This window comes from Anastrepha ludens, chromosome 4 (assembly GCF_028408465.1).
Source record: "Anastrepha ludens isolate Willacy chromosome 4, idAnaLude1.1, whole genome shotgun sequence".
NCBI classification, from domain to species: Eukaryota; Metazoa; Arthropoda; class Insecta; order Diptera; family Tephritidae; genus Anastrepha; species Anastrepha ludens.
The window spans coordinates 108,323,316-108,338,291 of NC_071500.1; the positions used below are offsets into that span (position 1 = coordinate 108,323,316).

The 14,976-nt window shown below is 32.9% G+C and overlaps 1 protein-coding gene across 2 annotated transcripts in view; it reads left to right on the forward strand.

Annotated features, from left to right (window-relative positions):
- LOC128860548 (BCL2/adenovirus E1B 19 kDa protein-interacting protein 3) overlaps positions 1-14,976 on the forward strand; it is a 42,549-nt gene that overhangs the window by 1,158 nt on the left and 26,415 nt on the right. The window lies entirely within an intron of this gene.

Sequence of the window (14,976 nt, forward strand, 5' to 3'; positions counted from 1 at the left end):
CTGTATTTTTTGTTTTTGATTTTATGTTTTGTTATTTATTTCGCTTTGGTGCTATTGACTGGTAACCAAACTTTCAGCTTGTATGATTTCTCTTATTTGTAGGTATTTCTTGTTCTCTTTGTCGTGTTGATATACTAACCCTCTACTCTTTTTACACCTTTGGCTTTTTGAGCGTTTATTTAATGAAAATTACTTGCTCTGACAATTTAGATAGAGTAAAGTACATGTTATTAATTTTTTCTGAATTTTAAATTTAGTATTATTATTTTCTGACAACATTAAATAATTACAATTATTTGGTAATTCCACTGGAATGATAGTTCTTGGTGGTATTGGTAGCGTATATCGGAAAAATGTGTGATGGGCTTCAGAAATGGACTTTATAATAGAGTGTGCATTCAACTTTAAAGATGTTGGATTTCAGATTGTTTTACGTGAAACAGTGAAATTTAATTTTTAAATTTAAATTTTTTCCGTATCTTTGAATAGCTTATACATTTTTTTGTCCAGAGTCCCTTTTTAAATTTTTTCCTTGCTAACTAAAAATATTCAGGTATTTTTCATTTATGTTTTTTCGAGAACCGTTTGAACCCTTATTTGGCGCAGGCGCTTTTTGAGCGGCTTTAAAAGTGGAAGTAAAAGTGCCATAAGTACGAATTTGTTTTATTTTGGTTGTTTCTTGTCTTGCTTTAGTATTTCGGTGTTATTATTTATATGAATGTGTGGGGACATGTATACGTATACGTACGAAAGTATTCACATTTGGTTTCTATGTTTTGCTAGTCATTTCAGTTTTGTATGCATGAAGTATTTGGGGTTTGGTAAACCGGCCATCACTGCAGCTGCTTTCAACCAGCTTTTTCGCGGGTTTGTTTGACGCCATTTCCGTGCTTTCGGCACACTCGTTAGACGTTACAGCTTGTGCGGCACGTAGGCACAGTCTGGTCGTTATAACGAATCTAAAAAGCAAAACAAAATTTGCAAATTATATAAAGTAAAGAAATAATTTGATCTTTGTTACGCATATTTAGCAAGCTATGCTTACTGGGCTGCCATAAAGTATTTTCTAGAAGGGCGCCTCAAAGGTCAGAGATTTTATTTACTTATTTACAAGTGATAATATTTTATGTAATTTTTATGATTTAAATAATTCGGTCATTAGATATTTTCGGCACCTAAAATTTGCACAAAAATTTCAAAATCAGATTTTCATTAATTTTGAACATCTTTTTAGTTATTTTTTTATGAAATTTCCAATCAGTATTTTTACTCCTACTGTACTCATACTTTTGAGTAAATGTTGCTGTTGCGTCATTGCAATTTTGCTGTAGTCATTTTTGTATGTGCGCTTTGTTGTCATTTTCGTCGCCGCCTGGGTCGTCCAAATATTAGCTGCTCTTAAAACAATCACAGCAACAAAATATTGGCAGCAGGAGTACAGCGTCGTTGACTTTGTGTTTTCATGATGAAACAGCAACAATTAGGAAGCAATGCTTTCACTTCTGCGCAATTTCTTGCATTTGTTCACTAGACTTTATTTTTTTGTTTTGCTTCAAGTTACTAAAAATACACAACACCATCAACGTGCATAAGCAATAATAACAAAATCAATTTCACATAGCACACACATACAGTGGTGGCCTTATAATTAGAAACGAGATACTAATACAATTTTAAAATTTATTTCGCCACATAATTTTTTTTTTATTAGAAATAATACAAAAACAAGTAGTCTTTCAGTTTAACATAAAAAATGTTCACCATTACTACAATCATTATTATTTCTCGGACTTTTGTCCTTGAGATCTCGTTTCACAATTGCCCATATGTTCTCAATTGGGTTGAGATCAGGACTTTGCGGTGGCCAGTCCAAAACATCAATATTTTGATCCAAAAGCCAACGCTTTACTAACCGTGAAGTGTGCTTTGGATCATTTTCATGCTGGAAAATGTAGTGAACCGGCATGTTCTCAAAGGAATATGGTTCCATTACATTTTCTAGAATGCTTTTATATTGATGTTGGTCCATGATTCCGTCAATGCGCACAATTGGGCCCACGCCACGCCAAGAAAATGCTCCCCAGACCATAATAGATCCGCCACCGTGTTTCACTGTTTTCACAGTATACCTGGGGTCCAAAGCTTTGCCTGGAGGACGCCTCACATATGTTTTTCCATCAATTTGGAATAAATTGAATTTCGATTCGTGCGATTCGAATTGCTCCGAATACCAATTTTTTGGAGCAGCCAAACCTTTGTACGATAGCCGACATTGAAATTTTTTCCTTTTTGTAACACTGTACAATTAGCTCCCTCAATTTCGGGGAGCATGACTTTTTCTTACCCATTCTAACAATTGAGATGAACTAAAATTAGAAAAGCTAATCTATGGATTTTTTCAGTTATACTTACTTTAACACTAACTCCAAGATAAATATAGAAAATTTAAGAAAAAACTGCGCGTTTCTAATTTTGTGGCCAGCCAAGAAACACAATCAGAGAAACAATGTGATTTTTTTCTGGAATCAACCATCAAATATCAACGTGTTTTTCTAACTACAATGTTCATCGCCTATTCTAAGAATAACGGTGCTCATAATTCACAGTGCACGTCTTCCAAAAATATGCACAGTGATTTTATTTTTCTTAGCACATCGTTTCTAATTATAAGGCCACCACTGAATGTACATATGTATTTCCTAGAAGGCAATAACCGTCCCCACGTAAACCGGATGGATAGGCTCCTTAGTTCATAGGCATTTTATGGCTGACGTTGAGTAGATGAGTGGGAGAACGTGACGCACCACTGCGTTTATCAATGCTGCCTTATAAACATACGGTTTTATTTACAAATGCAAACTTGAACAATTAGGTAGGAAAGTGTCGACATCAAATTGCGTGTTTTCACCTCTATGTGTGCACATCTACATACATACATACCATATATATGTACATATATATAACGCACCTGTAGAGTATAAAATGAATTCGCGTAATATTTAAAGTCTAATCTTTTAAAATACTCAGGAGCTTTAATATTATCAAAGCACACTTCATTTTTGATATCGTGGCGTCGAATCCCAATAAAAACTTGTTTATAGTTTTGAAGTAGCAATTGGTTTTGAACTTAGTATATAAGTTTTGATCTTAAAAATATACATTTTGGAAGTGCACAGGCTCGAAACCCCATGCACGAAAGACAAATGATAGAAAAAACAAACCTACGAGTGTATTTATACCATGAAATGTTTCATAAAAACCCATCTGCAGTTCGGAGGCGGCAGAAAACTGTAGGTCCCCCATTAGTGGAAAACATCAATACGCACAAAACAAACGTGATTTGTATTTCCGTTTTTTAAATAATTACTATTAATAGTTATAGACCTTTGTAATGCTATTTTCGATTTCACATTTTAACAATTTTCAAATAATGGTGTAAAGACAAATTTTCTCAAATTATTTTGTATACAGGTATAACACAAATTATTCGTGTTAATTCGTTATAATTTGGAGTTCAATTAAATAGTGTCTATTGCTAGAATCGTATTTAGAGTTTCTTTCAAGTTTTAAAAACAAAGCAATAATAAAAACAAAAATATGCATAAATGTGTGTATTTATTTATTATATATTTTCTGAATATTATTACTTTTCATATTTCCTTCTCGACTAAAATTTTCTATAGACAAATAGAAATAAATCCGTTTGACGTCACAAGCTTTTTCATGCATATATATGTATGTACATAAATACAAATCTAAGAGTAAATATTTATTTCACAAACTCACACAGGGAACATTTTAGTGGCGTATTAAGCGGCAGAGTGCCCCAAGGTGTGTTTCAAAGTGATATCAAAGTCGTATTTGCATACATACACCGATAAAGGGAGACTATAATATACATATGTATATATAAAAGAGAGAGAAACTTGTAAGGGCATAGCAGAAAGGAATAAAAGGTGCACCTACATATGTATGTAGTTCCAACTCATTCATATTTCTAGAATTTTTGTTAACAAATGCATGGCACCATGTCTGTTGTGTTGCTTCCTATTAATGCCATTTCTTCGCCCCTTTGCCTTTTTGTCGCTTTGGCTTCGCATTGTTGCGATCTTGTTTTTAACACACTTTTATTAGGTCGGGTTGTATGTATGTATGTATGTATGTAACGGAATCTTTGAGCTTAATTTTCACTGGCTTCTAAAAATCTGATCGACTTGAAATTTTGCACACCTATCAAGGACCGATGACAATGCAATAATTTGATAAAAGATTTCCATTATCCTTATTAGGATTGCCAGGATTAATATTTTCTTTTTTTTACTGTGGGCAAAAAGTAAGGTGAATTTGGTTGTAAAATGAAAAATCTTTATTTATTCTTGTAAATCAGTTTCTCAGGCTCCCTCCACGAAATAAGTTCTTCATCCCGATTACTTCTTTATCACGGCCGATAACTGCATAGCTTTAGACTCACAGTCGATATGAAAGGAATTAAATATAACACGAATATATCGAATCATTTATTCACTGACTGCAATGATAACAATAATTTTCATTCATAATAAAAAAAATAGTTTAAAGAAACTAAAAAACACGCTTTTTTGCTAATCGAACTAAAAAGTAGAAAATAAAAAATAGTTTAAAAAAACTAAAAATCACGCTTTTATTGCTAATATAGTAAATATTACAATCATTCTATTGGTAACTACCTATGTACAGAGGGTTATGAAAGTGAAGCAAAATGCATCCCACGCTTTTAACTCTAATTTGAATTACTGTATTTGTATCTTAATTTTTGTTATAATTCTGTTCTGAGGTAGTTGACTATGACTGATCGTTAGTTTTGCTATTACTTCATTATAGGTCTCTTTGTCATTAAAATTTATTTTCTACTTTTTAGTTCGATTAGCAATAAAAGCGTGATTTTTAGTTTTTTTAAACTACATATTTTTTTTTATTGTGGGGGCGACCGCCGAAGCAGAATGGATTGGTGCCTGACTACCACTACCAATTTAACTTGGAAATACTCATAAACTTACCGTATGTATGAATGCATGCGTGCATTTAGTGCTGTGTTCACGCTTCTGTGGCTTTATCGGCCACACTCTGAGTAAGTTCATATGTCCAACACTACAGTAAATAGCAAATATCTCAAGGCTACTGCATAAATACGAAATGTGGAGTACGCAATCAATTGCTTTTTGAAACTTCCAATTTTTACTATAGGGCTTATAAGTGCGCACTCTCTTCATATAATTTTTATTGATATAAATATTTATTATTTCAAGAAATTAAATGTAAGCATATATATTTTTTTCTCCTGATTACTCCTTTGTGTAATAAGCATAGGAACTCTACAAGGGTTCCCATGGTACGCTATCGTCTTAGCATAACCCCAGCTTGTGCTTACAGAAGATAAGTCATGCAAGATGGATCTTTTTCAGGTGTTCTTTGGCTAGTCGCGGCTTCAGGTGGTGTGAGGACTCCAATCCAGGGCCTTTCTTGAGATACTGTGAAGCGTTATTCTAAGAGCGTCGCCTATCTAACTCCATTTCTTGCGTGTTAGCTGGCGTTTGTTTGTCTCCAGAGCTCTCGGTTACTTATTATGCATGTAATGCATATATACTCGTACGAAAAAACGTAGATATTCGTATAACTTACCTAAGCTTAATTGCTGGTATTTTTCTTTAATATATTAACGTACTTGCTTTACAAATTTGTTATCGTCGCTTTTATTATCATCTAAAGCCCATCAGATTGGTCATACGCCGTATGCCGTTTATATTGGTCAAATAAATGTGTGTGCTTACGCTACGAAATAAAAGTTTGTTGACCCTTCAACGCTCGACGACCACATGGTAATGAGAAGAGTGGAAAAATTTATTATTGATAATTTTCCACACAAAAAAAAAATATAATTCATCCAAATTTTTTCAAGCTGAGGCCCCTTGGATAAGTAAACTTTCTTAATAGACCAAAAAATTAAACCCGGTTCCGGATGTCTTCCAATTACTAATTTGCTTTTTTCGCTTCCTCTTTGTGCTACATACATTTATGTATGCATATAGAATGTGTCTGTGTCTGTGTCTGTGTGATGCATTTGTCAGGCGAACAAAGCCTTAAGAAATTTTTCTACGAAATATCCGTAATGCGTAGTACCTGATCTGTTTCCTCCACTCCGAGTACCTATTAAATATATCTTCATATGACCTTTCTGCCGTCCTCCTGTTATTCTTTTATTTTTATCTCTTATATTTTTTATGACATGCGTCAGCTTGTGCATTTACTTCCTACCATTTGGCGCCTCTATATCTGTCAGTTTCATTTCGCATTTCATTCATCGCATTCATATGTATGTATGTATGTATGTCCCTTTATATTACATACAAACGTGAGAATATTCTCGTATATGGATACATTTATTTGTATGTTTGTATGGTTTAATTGCCTCGTATTGGGTAAGAGCTGCGGGCTTTTTGCTGTTTTGATTATTTGCTTAATATCGCATTCTTGTTATTCTTACTTTCATCGTTTTTATGTTAATACCCTTTGTTGTTATTTTGAATTGTGCTAATGACATTTGTACATTTGAAAATTTAGCTTTGTCATGCTGTTAGCAGTCTCAAATAATTTACGGTTTTTGTGTGCAAAATAAATTAGGGCTTGCATTTCACCACAGCGGTTAGTAGAGCGGCTCTCAAAAAGAAAGCGTTACATCCATACCTACATAAGAAATATTTACCCCTGGAAGATTAGGAATAAATGTATTTATCAATCCAATGTTTAATAAAAAAACAGCATTCTCAACAAATAGTAATATGATAATAACAAGAAGTTATTTCTCCTATAATATTTCCCCAATTGACAAAAAACTGATGCTTTAATTTATTTAATTTCTCAAAGATTGTAGCAATTTTTGTAGAATGTTTTATGTGCAACAACAGTTACATATCGGAAAACACGTACATACTTTTAATTATTTATTATTCTTAAATATTTTCTTATGTATCAATATTTTTATTTTAGTTATTATATTTATATTCTAATAAACGATTAATTTTTTTTTTAATAATTGATGAAATTTTATTTTATTTATTATCTATTTTATTTTATTTATTATTTATTTAATTTTTTTAACTTGTTTTTTTTCTTTTTAATTTTTTTTTTTTTTTTTTTTAATTTTTGTTTTATTTAATTTTTTTAATTTCTTTTATAAATATTTTTAATTATTTACATATATGTTTTTATTTTTTTATATGTATTTTTTTAATTTTTTTTATAAATATTATTTTAACTTTATCTTTTTATATATTTTTTAATTTTTTATTGTATATATAATACATATTTTTAATTTTAATTATTTTTTTTATTATGTTTTTATTTATTATTATTTTTTTCTATTTTTTTATTTATTTATATTACAATTATGTTGTTTTTTTTGTGCAAATAACTAAAAAGAAAAATGTAAACAAAGTTGGCTGTACAATCTGCGCGTACACATTCCAACTCGTTGTACAACTGCTAACTCCGCCAATAAAAAATTGAAACGTTTTAATTTTCATGCAACCGCTGGACCAACAACCGTTTATCCGACATGCCCGTGTTAATACAACGATTGGAACGTGTATACTTTGCATAACACTTTGAAATTTTATTCACCACATTATGTATTTACGTTACTAAACAATTTTCGTACCTGCTGTAAGTTTGTAGAAGTGAACGATTTTTTTTATCGATTTCCCACTTGAAACCATACGTTGTATATTTGCTTTCTCCGCTCATCATTCCCGACCAGTTTCCCCTTCTATCTGTTTACTTGAAAACAAAACAAATGTTTCTCCTGCCGTACGTGTTGACTTCAAGAGATAGAAACTACTTGAAAACACCGCCATTTAAAATTAAATGTAAACAAAATGCGTCTTTTTCGTGCGATTCTGTTTTTTCAAGTACTTTATTTTCAAATTTGTGTTGAAAAAGCCTTATTTGTTTTTTGCTTACCTTCTGTTTATTTCTCGTCTATTCTTTTGCACTTGTAGCTTTTCTCTATATACTTTTTTCGTTGTTATTTTCATTTACGATACAGAGTTTATTGAACGCTGGCAGTGTGTACATTTAACAGCTTTGTAGAACAAACTAAAAACTAGTTCATGCACATTTTCACAAGAATTCATTCATGATATTTTTCAGTTGCCACTCAGTATTCCTTTTTGTACGTAACACGTCTCAGCTGATTTATTTTCATTGGCTATTCGCAATTTTTTAGCATATCATGCAGCGATGTGTAGCTATATACAAGTAAATAAGTGTATGTATTTAAAATTTATTTGTGGGCGTGTATGAGGCAGCTGTGTATTTGCAATTTTTTCGGATACAAAATTTATAAAAAAATCTGAATTTGAATACATGAAACTATGTATGTATATTCAGAAGCACTTATGGTAGTCCACACTTACTCGTGTCAGCGCTGCTCCTACCATTGTGCTCCTAACACTTCGCCCGCTTATCTACAAATTCTCGCTTACTGCGTAGTAAATCGCTGCCACGTTTTTACCAAACAATCCATTGATAATGCAATAATTTTGCCACTCCAAACGTTGTAGTCTGCGCGTTTGCTTCGTATAAGAATAAATCAATTCATGATTAATTCTTTGCTATTTTTAGATACTACGAACTATTTGTTATTCATTTATTTTTATTTACATTTGCTTTGCGCGTTCTGTCTGCCTGTCTCATCGTACATTATGTATGTACATCTCGATATTATTTTTCTCTTGCACGTTCTACTGTTCGTTATTTGCAAGCACATAGAGACAGGTTAGACTAGTTGTTCTACTGGTTGGTATGCCAGTCGGGTCTCACATATGCCGGCGTATAATGCATTAGTTGGATGTGCCATTTTCTCCTTTCACTTCCCCACTCATTTCTCTACTACTTGTAAATACCTAAACGTGGATATATGCATGTATTTATTTAAAATTACCTACCTGATATGTGATATGATACACAATTACAAATCTAATCTGAGAACCTGATCCGGTATTGTGTGAATTTTACCTAGCAAACGTGAAACAAAACAGTTACTTTCAGTTACGCTTTTCATGTTAGTGCATAATAGTGCAGAAATGCTTGAAAAAAGCGATAAATAAAACATGAAGTGGTTCTTAAGCTTCTTTTTAATGAGGTTTCTAGAAAAAAAAATCAGCTTATAATTTATATTTTTATTAATTAAAGATAGGAAAGTATTAACTATGAGATTTAGACTGCCTGTTGAAAACTACTGTGTCATTTATGTATGTACATATATACACTATTCTGAATATCCACTGAAAACGAGCACAAATATTTGTTTTATTTATAAATTGAATTGCGTTCCATATTAGGGCCCAATTATTATTATTTACAAATTTCAATATTGCTAGTTAAAAGCTATTTAATGTTTTAATTGTATTTATAAATATTTTATAAAATTTTTATTATTTATGCTGTGACACAATGTATGACTTGTTCTTTGTTTTTATTATAAGTTGAAATAAAAAAACTGTTATGAAAATGAGATCCATAAATAATAGTTTCATGATATTAGTGGTGGAAAATGATCTTTAAGGCATTGCCTTAAGTACTTCATTTAGCAGCACCAAGTTTCGACTACTTTTTCGTATAACGCTCGAATATATGTACATAGCTTCCAAGGCTGCATTAGCTATTGACGTACATATGTATGTATTTACGCAGACCAATAGCTTTCAATAGCGGTATCAAAAATAGTACAGAGATGTTAAATCACGTGATTTTGAAAGTCGGTGTACATTATGGCCGACCTGTTTAAACAGATGCCTTCCGCACATTACCAATTGCCGAGGTAGTCATATTTAATAGGCTAGCCATTTGCACAGATTGTTTCCTACAAAAACAAAATATTTTTTCACATACAAATAAAAGGGCATGTGCTGTGCCAATTCGTAACGCAACTCATAAAATTTGTTCATGGCGTCTCGACTGCTCTGTGAGGGTTCATTGTGCTGGTTGCAAGAGGTTGTTTCTTCGTCACGTGCGGTCATTTCAGCGTGGCGTCCTTGAAACGAGCCTCAGAATTGATTATAGAGCTCAGAACAAAGATTTACGTTGCCGTTTGTGTCTAGTGGGGAAATTGGGGTTCGTACACAGTTATGAAGCAGAAAAAAAATATCGGGCAGAGTGGTAAGGTTAACATTTTTTTATTAAACAATTTTTTCACGTGTTTCGCATGCTTGTATGTAAGTGTAAGATATCATTATACATAAGAGATCTTCTAAGAGACTTCCCTATAGATTCTAAAATTGCCTGCTCAGAGGATAATAGGTCTCCTCTTCTATTCTCCACTTCTCTACCCGCTATTTCTCTGCCTCCATCCAAAGAGAAATTTGCAAGTGAGCGTCACCATTTAATCGTCTAACATTTTACATATGGTGATTGCACAGAAACACGAAACAGTTTGGCCTTGATCTCACCGTTCGTGCTTTTAAATAGATACATAGATTGATAAGGGGTTTGCACTTCGACCTCAGGATTTCTGCTGAATTTTTACGAATTATTTAGTAAATTTTCTTACACACACAGAGTGACTTATAGTCCTTAAAATTATTATATGCACATCAAATAGCTGAGAGAAACACCAGCCCAGTGCGTTAGTTTTGCTTTTTTCCGGCCGCTTTTGTTTCGTCTCGTTAGGCCGGCAAGTGTTGCACTCAAAACTGTCAACAACAAAGTAACGGGTTTGTTTACCCTTTCTGTTACTACTAAACTATTTTTAAATCACTTTTAGAGTAATGCAACTTTTAGCGTGGGTGGTTTGCCTTGAATATTTTTAAATTGTTAGCCAATACTTTTCACTTTATGACACTGATATTTATTGAAATATTCTTAATTGCTCAACACAGTTTCCGCTTGATTTACTACATAACAAGTAAAACATGAAAATCTATATTAGTTTAGTAGCTAATGGAAAAAAATGCAAATATTTGTGGGGCTAGTTTTTGTGAAAATATCTATTTGATCTATAGTGACACCTGTTGTTTACCTCGATATTTGAGCATTAGTTAATGAAGCAACAAGCAATATTATTCCATAGTAAGTGATGCATGCATGCCGCTATTTAATATATTGCCGATGCTTATTTTTAGTTATTTGTATGTATTTCGTCAGGTACATAAAAAAAGATTATTATTTATTATCGGAAATCTGTAATAATGAAACCCACATTCAAGAAAATTGTGTATATGTCGCGTCGTTGTCACCAACTGCTAATTTACTTGTATCTACTGGTGCATGTCAATTTGCGTTTGTTGATTTTTTTTTTTACTGCGACACACATGCAAAACCTACACACTTAGAATTTCTATTCATGCGAAAATTTATTGATATGACACGTGATTTCTCCTCTCCATTGAATAGCGGTAACTTTTTCTACTGGCTGCATGCTTGCTTCATATTATATTTACGTACAGACATTGCAATTTGCATTTGTGTGAACCCATTTCCTAATTCAAATATGTTTAATTTTCTTACTAGTCCGCTACTTCCCCAATTATCAACGCTCAATACGTGTATTTTAAAAACATTGCCTGCAATGATCTCTTTTTAAGTAACCGTAAGGGATGTTGTAGTTGTAACAGTATGTGATCGCTTATTTTTATGCAATTTGAATTTCTGTAAATTTTCAGAATTTGTTCTCTTTGCCGCTCCCCAATCAACCTTTGTTCTATTGCACCTTATCAATCATACTAATCATCATGCGCTGACGTTTGCCGACAATTTTCTAGAATTAGAAATTACAAAAAAAAATATCGTTAGAAAATGAGATTATAGTTATAATTAAATATCGCTGACGTCCGCTGGTCTGAGGTCGTCAGTGCTTATCGTTTCTTGTATCCACATTAGGTGCTCTATTAGTGGGCCTCTTCTCATTCTTCAATTAAATACACATTTCTTTAGCAATTTACGGTGCTAGTTGAGACGACTTGTTATTATATATTCTTCTTATTTTTTTTTGTATTACTCGTTAGCGCGTGAACTGTGTATATTGAAATTAGCTGTGCATATTTAATGTGTACTTTGCTTCTTAACTGATGTAGAAAACGCATACGCTGTTAATTTATATTTTTATGAATACGCTGCCAAAGAATTCCTTAAAAATGGTAGCACTGACTCTTATTTCAAAAAATCTAAATCACAAAAAAGATTTCAGCTGCCCATGACCGATCGAGCGTTTAGAATATACATATAAAATCCACATTCGAAGTTTAGTTCTAGGCTTGAGTAATTTTGGGTAGATTAGATTCAATTTGAGATTTGCACTTCGACCCTATTCTCCTGCCCTCTACTCGTCACAGTACATCATCCAAACCCAGTTCCCTTAATAAACTTACCATAGAGCTGGATTGGACTGAATGTACAGTATTGGCCAAAACTAAAGCACCCCCCTAATGACATTTCAAATAATGCTAAATCTTTCAATCAAACATCTTGAAATATGGCATATACCTACATATGTCATGTGTTTCCTTGTTACTTAAGTATTTATAATACCAAATATACAGCGTTTTGGTTATACTGAAAAAAAATTCAAATGTTCATATTATTTAAAAACTGAATGGTCAAAACTAAAGCACCCCACATTTTTTTCTTAACTACGGCTTTGTTTTGTTGTTTTTAAGTTAATTTCTCTTCCTAACGGTATTTAAAGCTGAGTCAAAGTTCGTTAGAATAATTTGTGCAAAACACGTGCGGATTTAGTAGGGCAAAACATTTCATACGGAAACTCAGCAAATATGGCCAGAAATGCGTATTCAAATGAATTTAAAAATAAAATAATAAGTGATTGGCAAAGTGGTTTATCGCGACACAAAATTAGTGAGAAATATTCAATAAATAGAAGTGTAATATCGCGACTTATAAAAAAATTTGAACAAACGGGTTTTATTTCTGCAATCCATAGTGGACGAAGGCCACGAAAGACTACACGACAAGACGACTCCACGATTAAAAGAAAAATTCAGAGTGATCCCACAGTCTCTTCTTAACAAATAAAAATTGATTTAAGTTTGCCGGTAAGTTCTAGAACGATCAGAAGACGAGCAGTGGCGGCCGGACTTTTCAGTCGACGACCTGCTAGAAAGCCATTTATTTCCGCCAAAAACAAAAAAGCGAGACTCGAGTTTGCGAAATTGCATATTAATTGGACAGTTCAAAAATGGAAAACTGTATTATTCTCTGATGAATCGAAATATAATTTGAAACGTTCAGATGGAATAAGGCGAGTAAGAAGGCCAAAGCAACAGTGACTAAATCCGAAGTATTGTATCGGAACTACCAAGTATGGTGGAGGGAACATTTTGGTCTGGGGTTGTTTCTCTGGCCAAGGTATCGGGCCTATTCATCGAATAGAGGGAATTATGGACCGTCTCATGTACACAAACATCCTTAAAGATGTAATGCTACCACACGCTGAGGAGGAAATGCCACTGAGATGTAGGTTCCAGCAGGATAATGATCCGAAGCATACCTCTGGGCACTGTAAAACGTGGTTACAGCAAAATGCTATAGAGGTCTTAGATTGGCCAGCTCAATCTCCCGATCTCAATCCCATTGAGAATTTGTGGGAGATTGTAAATTCGAAAATTAATAGGGAAAATTGCAGCACAAAGTAGAAGCCCTGTTTGAAGCGGTTAAAGAAGCCTGGTACAACATTTCTCCGGAAATTATTAGTAACCTAATATCTTCTATGCCAAAAAGATGTTCTGAAGTTATCAAAAATAATGGGTTTAGTACAAAATACTGAAGAATAAAAACAATTATTTTCGCTTTAATGGGGGGGTGCTTTAGTTTTGTCCAGACAAGTTTTGAATAATATTAATATTTTTTAATTTAATTTTTAATATAAGAAATGTTGAAAATTTTTTGTTATGTTTATTAATCACTAAGATAATAAGAAGAAGCAAGGTGTAAAAGTAAGTAATATTCGATGTTGTTTTATTGAGTTATTTGACATTATTTGAAATGCCGTTAGGGGGGTGCTTTAGCAATCGGCTGAAATGTCTTAACCTTATCCGTGCTATAGCGCTACACTCAAGGAGAAGGTGTATTGAAGTCTCTGGGGATTGGTCGCAGAAATCTTGTGCAGATGGCTGCGCAATCTGCAACGGCCTGTGAGAATGACCAAGAGCATTATCAGTTTATTCTTAGGGAGGATTATGAGTTTTCTAAACCTCAGATGAATATTTTTTCACTCACGGAGTATTTAATTATTCCTACGAAAATGAATAGCTGGCCTGGATCTTCAAATCTTTAAGTTTAAAGAGAGAAGTAGACTTGTAGCATATAGGAGGAGGGCGAAAATGCTATATGAAGACGTATTTAAAATTATTATATCATTATAAAAAGTAAAAATAATTACTCAGTGTACACCTGCCTGGTTAAGAAATAATTACTTCATTTTCTATGCCAAATTTTTTATTTCTGTTTAATTTTTTTTGTTTTTGTTTTTTCTGCTTTAAATCATTTGCTGCCATCTGTGTGTAATAAAATTTCATGTTCATATGCATATAAACAGGGTGATCCCAATACCAATATACATGTGTATGTATATTTTTGAATCATCATTTAGCACTCGAGTCATCGCCGTCGAACTCATCAACTCAACATTTAACACAGCGGTCTCCCGAGGATTTCGTACAAAGATCACAGATTATTCGCTTCGAAGATTCTAATTGATATAGGCAAACGAAATTAAAACATTTTAGGTCAAATAAAATTTATGATATAACCGGTTCAATGCCCTCATAAATTTCAAACTTCAACGATTTAGCAGACGAATCATTCTTAAAAGCAAAAGTAACCCTAACGGCTGACAAAAGTTATTACAATGTAAAATAAATCAGCAGAAATTCTTAACACTTTAAAAGCGACCGAAATTGCTCATGTGCATTTAAATTAACAAGACCG